Here is an 11461-nt window from a genome sequence, read left to right on the forward strand (position 1 = left end):
CGTGCTGAAAGTCTTCCCGCCTCTCAGTATGCTGCTAGACTTCTTCTCACAGATTGTCCTGTCAACAACCTTAAGACACAAGTTACACACCGTTTTGTGCACTGCTAACTTAGAAATGAAGACAGAAAATCTCTGTTACACATGTTTCTCCGACACACCTCTCCTAGTCTGTGTCACACTGTGCTCACGGTCCTGTCACTTGTTATTAACCCCATCTATGCTGGTGGGACATCTTTCAGCAACATTCTTTAACATAACACAACAAACATGTAACACTTTTTACCCTTTGAAATCACATTTTAAATGCTTACACACTTAAACTTGAACTGAAATGATCAACACTCATTAAAACATGTGGGGATTTTAAACTGGGTTACAAACAAAACACATTTAGGAATGAAACCTTCTAGATGTAGGCTTCACTCAAGAGATTAAATGATGATGGATTGTGCAAGTACATCTATAACATTAAACTGCAACTCATTAAACAAGACGAAAATATGAATTGACACACTATGAACACAAAGTTAACTAGAAAGCATTTCCTGCAGAAAATGTGAGTTTGGTTGCTGCAGCTGAAGCATTGCTCTGAATGATGTGAAGGATTGCTCTGAATTGCTGGAGAATCTGCAGTCTGAATTTAAGTTGCTGAAACACTTTGAATAGATGAAGCTGTTTTATGTGAAAAGTAGAAAACCTTTGAACATTAGGAAGTTATGAAACAGAAACTGCTGAAGATGAACAATATGAAGTCACTGACCTTAAAGAATAGCCTGGAAATACACCATAAAGGTCTGAGGCTGGAATCATATCTAAAGCTAATAAGGACAGGCTGTATGGTTTTAATGTGGAAAAGTATCAGAGTTACCTCCCCCAGAACATTTTGGATGAAGTAGAAGCCATTTCCTGCATTCTGGTGGATTTCAACAGCTATTATACTGACAGAAGTAAAGGGTTAACTCAACAACTATTACTGAGAGATTCAATAACTCCTTATTTATTTTAAGCCATGATGACAAATATAAAACCAACTGAAAATGAAACAGTTCTGTCAGCCTCATGGTGGCACTACACTAACAGGTTATTAGAACAAAATGTTTACATCTGTTACTGTCTACCTCTGTGCCACCATGACTTTAACCACAAAAACCACATTTCTGTTTCACTGTATTCCCAATGAGGCCATCAGCTGCACTGTCAGGTTTTAGAGACTTCACAGAACAGATCAGATTAAACAGATTAGAAACAGATTACCCAAAGCCTCCAAAAAAAGCTGCACAACAGGTAACTTAGTTCACATGAATCTGTGCTGATGTGTCTGCTTGTGTTGATCAGCACACAATCAGTTCACATGAAGTGACTGAAACACAAAGGGAGGATCAATATAGAAGGAAACCCGCTCCCTGTCTCTCACTCCTGGCCTGCCCTATATGCCATAACGTCTGCTGCACCGTGTGCTTGCAGCTGAATCTCAGACCTCACCTGGCAACAATACATTTTTTTCTGATTGGCTGATTCCTGTTCTCTGCCATAGAAATGACAGATGATTAATAATAAAAAATGTACAAACATAATTCACAAATTATAACCACTGACATTACTAAGCTTAGACAATAGTGTCCTTTCATGTTGTAGAATTGTTTTTTTCATTGCACTGCTCTACGTTTTACAATTATTCAGTATTGTTAAATGTACACATTTCATTTCTTTCAGGCTGAGCAGCTGTAACCTCTCAGAGAGAAGCTGTGAAGCTCTGTCCTCAGTCCTCAGCTCCCAGTCCTCTAGTCTGAGAGAGCTGGACCTGGATAATAACGACCTGCAGGATTCAGGAGTGAAGCAGCTGTCTCACGGATTAGGGGGTCCAGACTGCAGACTGAAGACTCTCAGGTCAGGATCCAGCTTGTTGATCATCAGTTAAATTCTGCTTCATGTTCATGTTGAAGATCTGTTGGATTTTCCTTCTTTCTTCTTGAGTTCATGACATGTTTTGTACCTCCAGTCTGTCAGGTTGTCTGATCACACAGGAGGGCTGTGCTTCTCTGGCCTCGGCTCTGACCTCCAACCCCTCCTATCTGAGAGAGCTGGACCTGAGCTACAATCATCCAGGAGACTCAGGAGTGGAGCTGCTGTCTGCTTTACTCAACAGTCCAGATTGTAGTCTGAAGACTCTCAGGTACACAGAGACCACAGAGCATGAGTCCTCCTCAGTCTGTCAGTTTAGCTCATATATCCACAGCTGTTGATGGATGGACTGAAACTGCAGAGAAGAAATAATCACTGATCCCTGATGTTCATCTTCCTCCATCATTAAGTGTCCATCATGTTAACTTCACTTTTCTTTATACACGTTCTTCATGTCAAAATACATACAGACTGATTTTCAGTCACACTTAGTGCAGATCAAATACAAAATGATGCCCTACTTATTAATGTCCTCAGCTGTAAGAACCACTGAATTATTTCCACAAACAAATGTTCCTGAAACAATCCATATGTGAAGCTTCAGAGGAGACAACAACACAATGGTAGAAGGAGGAGTTCCTTCAGTCAGAGACAGAGAGCAGGGAGACACTACAATATTATCACTGTAAAAACTACACACAGACATGAGTGAATGTATTTATTTGAAGTGTGTCAGAAACTCTTCCATCCATGACACATGTGAACCAGGCTTGTGTTTGCATATAGAGTGAAAGGAACAAACAGTCAGAGACAGTGTGGCTTGTTTGCTGCTTTGGATAAATGCACAATGCTGAGATCAAACCTACACTGTTGCTGCATGAAGAGGATTTTACAGTAAAGCACTGACAGAGAGCAATATTTCACAGAATGGAGGACATGAATAAACACAGAGCAGATCAGGAGAGACTCTTCTGGAGTCGACACAGATGAGTTTCAGTCTGTTTGTGTGTCTCTGACAAACTGAGGAACTCTGCTTCATGTTGATCAGCAGTTTGGACTCATGTTGGTTAGAAAATCATTCATTTGACTGTGTTTCTTCCTGCAGGGTGGAGCATGGTGGAGAGCAGAGGTTAAAACCTGGGCTGAGGAAGTGTAAGTTTGACTCAGTCTTTCCTCATGTTATTGTGCATGAGTCAGTGTTCTATCAGTCCATCAGAGCTGTTGTAGCGCAGCCTCGGCGGTTGGATTTCTTTGGTGTTTACTGGAGTTTATTACTCCCCAGCAGGAGTTTTAGGTTCCAGCTTTGTCATTGGTTTTCCTTTTTTCTCTTGTTAGGGAGCTTTAGTGTGTTGTAGTGTCTCTGTGTTTGTTTGGGCACTGCTCAGCTCTGAGTTCATGAACTGCAGCCTAACACTGAAACCAGCCTGTGTAGCTGCCGATCTGAGAGTGGGGACGAGTGGGGAGGTGCAGACATGCTGTGTGTGGGTTTCCCCTCAGCCTGGGACATAACAGAGACAACCAAAGCAGACAAAAGACAAAATCCAATAAGAGACCACAAAGGGTTGAAAAGGTCCAAACACAGGAATAAACAGCTCCACAGTCCAAAAGCAGGCAGGACTCAGACACAAAGAATCTCATCCAAAGGGTCAGACTGGACTGATGGACTGAAGAGTGAAGACACTGAGACACTGAGCTGCATTATTAGGGTTAGGGTTAGGGCGAGAAACGCCACTGTTTAAGAAAACGAGTTACCACCAAAATAAGTTTCACACGGGGTCTCTGTTTAAAGTTTGTAATCAATTAGTAACAAAACACGTTATCCGCCATGTTTCCCTGCACCGCTTCTTCCCTTTTTCCCAATCTGCTACAAACGCCCTGATTTTCAGCACAATGCAGCATTTCCATTCAACCAATCACGGGGCAGCTTTCCAACTGTCATGGCGGAGCCCTGTCAGTAGATAGAAAGTATGTCCAGGCGTCTTTTAAATGTTTTAGCTATGTGACATGAATAACTTTGACAGTATCGATGAGGCAGTCCTCTTTCCTTCCATGGGAAAAAAGTGGAAGCCTTCCATACAGAATCCCGAAACTCAGCTGGAGGGAAAATACCGGCCACTTCCTGTTCACATACTAAAGAGAAAAACTTTTGTCATGCGGATCAACTGACAGCCGGCGAAATAATATTATTAGAAATACATATATAAATACATAAAATGAGTTTTGTGATGAAATGGATTTATAGCTTTTTGGGTGTTTAATAAATGTTTAAAATCAAAATATAGATCAGATTTTTTGATGTTATTACAAACTCATGATGATATATTACAGTTTGAAACATAAACTAGAAGTTTCATATAAACCCTTTTTGGAAAGAAAACACTTTTTTCTGGATTTATAGCGTTTTGGAAGCAATCTCTTCATTTGTTAGGCGGGACAGCCGAAACCAGTTAAACAAGCTTTTACTGACAGCTCTGAACAGACCACATTAACTTATCATTCATTTTAGTGCAGCCGCCACAACTTCCATTTCACAAACCATTGTTTAATCTTCAGTTATTATATTTCCTTTTATTTTGCTTTGTGCTTTGGTTTCATTCTGTAACACTGGACTTATTTTTATGAAGGTTTGAACTCTGACAGTGAACAGGAGAGAAAGGAGTATAAAGTGTGTAGTGAGGGGTTCACAGCCTTAAAGCATCTAGAATAACTGTAAAAAATAAAGCCCATCACTTCACGGATTTCACCTTTTGCGGGTTATTTTTGGAACGTAACCCCGCGATTAACGAGGGACCTCTGATGAGAAGGAAGAGACTGGGCTCTCAGCTGCAGTAAAGGGGGCAGGTCTGGCTCCAAAACAGGTTTCAATGTGCAAGATGTCTTGCCCTCACATTCTTCTTCCATTTCCACTTGTCCTGAAACTTCGGCCTTCGCTGTCAACCTTCCTTTTCTTACTCACACTTGCCATTTTAGAAATGGGCAATAAAAAAAAAAACACAGATCACTGGCAAAACAGGGTGAGAGTTTGACCATGTTTGCTGCCATCTTGTGGTGAAATGTTAAATATATATAAATAATAATCATTTTTAAAGGTGTGATTTCATCCTGTGGACAACAGTACTGGTGGCATATTATGACATTATTGATTTTATGACAGAGGCTTCGGCCCAGTGAACATATGAACTGGACTTTTGGTCTGTTCTACAGGAAGAACCCTCAATGATAATGCACCAACAATCCCAACCAAAGAAAGGAACATAAGGACAGAAGAACCAAACAGGAAAGAAAATAGAAATAACTATTGTATATATAACCTAGAAAATTTCACAAGACATTTTGAGTGGGCCAATGCGCGCTCACCCACACTCTGCTGCCGGTCCGCCCCATTATATACCACCAAACCTCATTCCTGATCACCGGCAGATGTGAAAGATGCCACTGATGACATTTCATGCTTTTACAGTGTTTCTGATTGGTTTTATATAAGGTTTAATAGGCCCCAAGCTTCTCCATTCATTCTGAATGGAGGAATCCTAAAGATGTGGATGTGACTTTGGCTGCTATTTTATGAAGTTTGGTAAAAGACATGAACATGAGGACTCAGTATGATAAAGTCCAACTCCTTATGAGCAGTTTGCAGTTGAAATGAATATTCTGTGTAGAGGCATGCCAGACTGATAGGCTTCCAAAGTTAGCTGGGTTTTGTCAGGGATCTCACCAGTTTCCCATTATTTCCTATGAGGGGGGTTAGGTCAGCTTAAGTGGCTTGCCTGTCAAAACAAAAAGTGGCACAGACATGGGGACTCAATATGTCAGAGGTCTAATGTTTATCTACATTTTACATTTTGAATGAAGGTTCTGTGTGAAAGCATGCCCAAACGCCATGCCTTCAAAGTTTGACAGTAATTTGATGCCTGTGTGGAGGGTCGATCGCAGTTTTTCTGGATTTTTTCAAACACCGATTATCCGATCGCTACCAAACCTCAGAGGGTAGTAGTCCTGACCGAGCCGGTCGATTTGATGTATAATTTGTAGGGGTGGCTAGCGCTAGTTAGCTGTGTAATGAATTAGAGGCTTTTATTTTGCAAATCAGTGTGTGTCTGTGTAAATGTGTATGTGTGTGTGTCTGTGTAAGTGTGTGTGTGTGTGGGGGGGGGGGGGGGTTGGGGACACTCCCTAATGCATGTTAAAACATGTTTAAGTGTTTTATTTTGAAAATCTACACGTCAGCCATATCCTGTTATTGTGCAGGGTCTTTTATTTTGAAAATCCATGTTTGTGTGTCTGTGTGTTGGCAGGTGTGTATAGTGTGTGTCTGCATATTTCTGGGTGGCTTGTGTGTAGTTTACCAGGCCTAGTAAGGTGTGTAATGATTTGGAGGCTTTTATTTTGAAAATCTGTGTGTGTGTGTGTGTGTGTGTGTGTGTGTGTGTGTGTGTGTGTTTGTGTGTGTTCCTGTATGGGGCTTTTGGATGATGCTCTTTATCCAATGATACAGTTGATGCTGCTGTTCTTCTCATGTTCTAAATGTGTCGTCTGTCTTTACTCACATTGCTGCAAATATCCAGTTTGTGTTTGAACACAAAGCTGATAGTTGTGTGTTTGTTCATTCAAACATTAGTGACAAAAAGTCTGATGATAAACTTTGTATGAATGAACAACACATCAGTCAGTAAAGACAGAATGAAGCCATCAGATGTGTCAGATGATAAACTGCAGCTGTGTCTTTTTCTCTCCATCAGATTTCTGTCAACTTGAAGTCGACACAAACTCAGTGAACACAAACCTCAAACTGTCTGACAACAACAGGAAGGTGACACATGTGTGGGAGGAGCAGCCATATCCTGATCATCCAGACAGATTTGATGTGTGGGAACAGCTGCTGTGTAGAAATGTTCTGACTGGTCGCTGTTACTGGGAGGTCGAGTGGAGAGGAGTGGTTCATATATCAGTGAGTTACAGAAGAGTCAGAAGGAAAGGAGACAGTGATGACAGCAGGTTTGGAAGAAACAATCAGTCCTGGAGGCTGATCTGCTCTGATGATGGTTACTCTGTCTGGCACAATGACAGAGAAACATCCATCTCCTCCTCCTCTGGCTCTGACAGAGCAGCAGTGTATGTGGACTGTCCTGCTGGCACTCTGTCCTTCTACAGAGTCTCCTCTGACACACTGATCCACCTCCACACCTTCAGCACCACATTCACTCAGCCTCTACATGCTGGGTTCAGGTTGTATCCTGGTTCCTCAGTGAGTCTGTGCTGTGTGTAGAAGCAGAGTGTGTGGAAGTGACAGCAGCTTCAACTTTGTGCTTTAAATGTTGATGATGTTTCACTTTCATTTGAATCACTGACTGTGATTTCAGGTCAGAACATGTTTTTGTCTTAGAAGCAGTGAAATGAAGAATGTGAAGCTGAATTTATGATCATGAACTTTGACATGTCCTCACAAATGAAACCCTTACATTAAGAAATGCATGATTCCATGTTGTTATAGCTCTGATATTAAAATGTAGTATTATAATAGGAGTTAATGGACCTAAGTGGAAAACACCATTTAAAACTGCTGCAATACAAACACTAATAACTCCAACTCAATATTTTGGATAAACTTTGACATGACAGATATAAAATAATGCCTGAGCCTCCCAACTTGTAAAATAACTTGTTTTGTGCATGTTTACATGAAATATTTGCATCATGCAATCTACCTGGCATTTAAAGCGTTAAACTCCTCCAATGATGTCATGTTTGGTAGTTCTGAGCAGTCCTGAAGTTGTTCCACATATTGATGCAGAAAAATATGAATCTGTTAAGTTTTTAGAGCAGTTTTTAGAAGCGGACATTTTTGTCCCTGATGACACAAAGGGTAGTAAATGTGTTTCCCAGTGTTCTGGTGATGGATCAGAAACATTTACATTTGAATTCTAAAATTTGTGTTGAACTGCCCGATTGCCCTTTTTCTCCTCAACCTGTGACGTCGGCGGAACTGCGATCACTCACCTGCTCCTGCCCGGGACGTTAAAAAGAAGCAAAGACACAGAGAAAGACTCAGAGAGACACTGCAGCGCCACCACGCAGCTGTGGACCTTTCTGAACCAACCCTGAAGCACAGCCGGTCAGAGCGCGCTACGATCGCTGCGTTTAACTGCGCTAAATCTTTGTGGCGCTGTCGCGGTGCGTTCAATGACGCTCCGTAAATGTGCGCTTTTACACGTTTATTTTGTGTTTAGTTATGTTGATAAGATTGATTTTAAACATGTGGTAAAAGCATCAATTATTAGTAAAACACTGCTTCAAACTAAAGCTGTGGAATCCAAACATGTTCAGGGACATTAGTGGCAGATGTAGCCAGGTATAAAAAGACCATAAGACCATAAGTGTTATTGAAACACTGCTCACATGAACAGTAGTGAATGTTTGAGCACTTTAATGCCAAGTTCTCAGAAATGATATACTTAGATGTACTGAATGTTGTACAACTGAAAGTTAGATTAGAGATTTGAATAGAGATTAAGATTAATGTCAGAGTTACATGGAAAGACTTATGTTTCTGACATTTGATGTCCTGAATGATGCATCTGAGAATTCATGGTGTTGAATGTCATTTTCTGACCTGGTCTGTAGGTCAGGGTTTTTTTGAGGACGGATGTTGTCCAGGACCAACATCTGTGCTGAAACCGATGGCGAGCCAAGTCCCCTGAAGAGATTCCAGCACCGAGTAGATATCCACGTATACACACCCATTCACACTTACATCACAGAACAAGCATCCTTGGAACAAGGTGAACTGCCGTAACTCTACAACCCATATACCTGAGACCATTGTGATTTTGGTTTAAGGGCCCCAACGGGAAATCTGTCATTTTTATAGTGTGCACACTATTTCTTTTTCTTTTCCTAACTCTTTGAGTTATTTGATATTTTTGTACAAACCAGACAAATGATCTTGTCATTTGTAATAATATAAGAGTGGCTGCTCAACTGTTCCTCTTGTGTCTGCCTCATTATTGCTGCTCAGCACAGTGGCTCCTGTCCAATTTGGTTTCTTCTGGTTCTGGTCCAGATTTCATCATTATTATACTGTAATTCACTTTTATACTGTTAGAACCGGTTACACAAACTGTCTGTTCAAATACAGTCCTTCATTTAAAGTGCACTTACCTGCATAGTGTGCTAAGCTAGCTGCTAAAATATGCACTGTCACTTTCATCTTTCAATTCTGAACATTTGTTTGTATGTTTTTTTGAGGTTTTTCACCTGATCTGATCTGATCTGAACCTGATTCTGACACTACAAGATTCAATAAAGCAAAGCAGAAATAAAGAGATGACTGAGTGGAGCCCAGCTGACCTTCAGTCACAAAGAGTCATCCTTTCAAGTGGAAACACTGCAAAACCATATAACACTGGCCAATGTGTCTACAGAGAGTCTCTGTTACACAAACTGTGCCATATGCACCAACACAGATACAATGGTGCCGGGTAAAGAGGCAAAAATACCCACTGGACAAAGAAGTCCACAGTGACCTGAGGGTTAAGTGCATCCAAAACCTGCTCACACTGCAAGATCTGTGTTCAGGTGTGTACAGTGAGTTGCTGTTAAACTCTTCTTAAGGTGACAGCTGCATTTGCAGACTGAGTAAAAGCACATTCAGGGATTTTATATACTAAAGCAGTGATAAACCTATATTTACTAAACATATAAAACTATAGAAACAATACATGAATATTTTCAAGAATGACTTTATTAATCCCTGTGGTTAAATTACATGATGAGTCTGATGGCGGACTGCAGGAGTCACCGCCTGTACCGTTCCTGGAGCAGCAGAGTTTTTTAGTGTTATCATTCCATAGGTCATCATGCTTTTACACATAATAAACCTATACTTATTAAAGCTATTTATAAATGATATTATGTATTTATTGTAAAACATTTATTATAGTTTCCTGTTAAATATTCCTCGGTGTCAGTTTGATATTACATCCTTGAACCAACCAATAAATAAATGTCCCTGAGACGGACCATTATTCATCTTGAAGAGTTCAACATGTGTATTATTACACTGCATCTTACAAAAGATAAAAGATGATATTTATTTCAGAAGAGACTGATTATTCTGTGCATCAGACAGAGTGATGAGCAGCAGAGGCAGAGGATGAGGAGCCGCTCTTTAGAGGACACTGAGGTGGCTCTTAAAGAGCCGCTGTGGTTTGAGGAGCCGCGGACACTTCAAGCTCTCTCTCCGTGGATGCAGCGGGCCAGCTGGATGTCTTTGGGCGTGATGGTGAGCCTCTTGGCGTGGATGGCGCACAGGTTGGTGTCCTCGAACAGGCCGACCAGGTGCTGGCCTCCTGCAGAGCCATGACAGCGGAGCTCTGGAAGTAGTCAGCTCCATGTTTGATTATTCTAGATGCTTTAAGGCTGTGAACCCCTCACTGCACACTTTAAACTCCGTTCTCTCTGTTTAAACACTGTCAGAGTTCAAACCTTCGTAGGAAATAAGTCCAGTATTACAGAATGAAACCAAAGATCAAACCTGTTTTCAGCAGCATTCTGCATTCTGGAGATGGACTGACACTGGTCTACGGACTATCCGGACCAGAACTCAATGAGCTGTAAGAGAAAAACAAGGTGAGAGGTGAACTGGTTATAGGAGGGACCACTGTAATGCAAACATGTGATTTGCTGATTCTGGTGTTTTTAGGTTTTGATTTAAATTCCACAAAATCATTTATTTGCATTCAGTTATTTTTGATTGTAACCATATATAATTCATACTTCTGTCTGTGTTCTAAGAGTCTTAAAAATATGTGGTTTCCTTTTTATTTACAGTGTGCATGTCATGTGACTTATGAACGTACAGTTTGTGCATATATATAAACAGTTTGATTTCCAGGTTGATGCAGCAACAGCTGCTGCTCTGACACCATTGTTCATGTCTTCCTCTCTCTGCACTGTGTTAACACACCTGAATGCTGCAGAGCATCTTCTTCTTTCCTGCTAAATAAATAATGGCCCTGTGGTCTGGTGGTGTCGGTTCACCTTGGACAGCGATGGACAGGAGGACAGGAAGGTCCGGCTGCTCTCAGCTGGGACCTGTGTGTGTCTGGGTGCACACACACCTGCAGTCTGCCCACAGTTACTGACGTAGCCACTCCGTCGCACCCCAGCTGACACATGACCGCACCAGGTGGCTGCTGCTATGACAGATGGTGGTTGTCAGCATTCCTCGTTAGTATAGTGGATAGTATCTCCGCCTGTCACGCGGAAGACCGGGGTTCGATTCCCCGACGGGGAGAAAGACTTTTACCAGCAGATAGGATGATACTGACCCTGCACATTGCTGCTGCAATAGAAAACATTTCCCAGTTTGGGATAAATAAAATATTTGTTCTGTTCTGTTCTGTTCGTCTTGTGTCTTGTGAGCTTTAGATTATATTATTTCTTGGGCTCTATGCTCTAAGTGTCTTAAAAATATGTGGTTTCCTTTATTTACAGTGGTGCATGTCATGTGACTTTACTTATGCAACATGTATGATAATGTTCTGTCTCCTCTCATTTC

The 11461-nt window shown here is 41.2% G+C and overlaps 1 non-coding gene across 1 annotated transcript; it reads left to right on the forward strand.

The window, feature by feature from the left end:
* The first annotated feature begins 11125 nt into the window (after window positions 1–11125).
* Window positions 11126–11197, forward strand: trnad-guc (transfer RNA aspartic acid (anticodon GUC)). Its single transcript has one exon. It is a non-coding gene; the product is annotated as a tRNA-Asp (tRNA).
* The last annotated feature ends 264 nt before the right edge of the window (window positions 11198–11461 follow it).

Source organism: Parambassis ranga, unplaced genomic scaffold (genome assembly GCF_900634625.1).
Source record: "Parambassis ranga unplaced genomic scaffold, fParRan2.1 scaffold_21_arrow_ctg1, whole genome shotgun sequence".
Classification (NCBI taxonomy): Eukaryota; Metazoa; Chordata; class Actinopteri; family Ambassidae; genus Parambassis; species Parambassis ranga.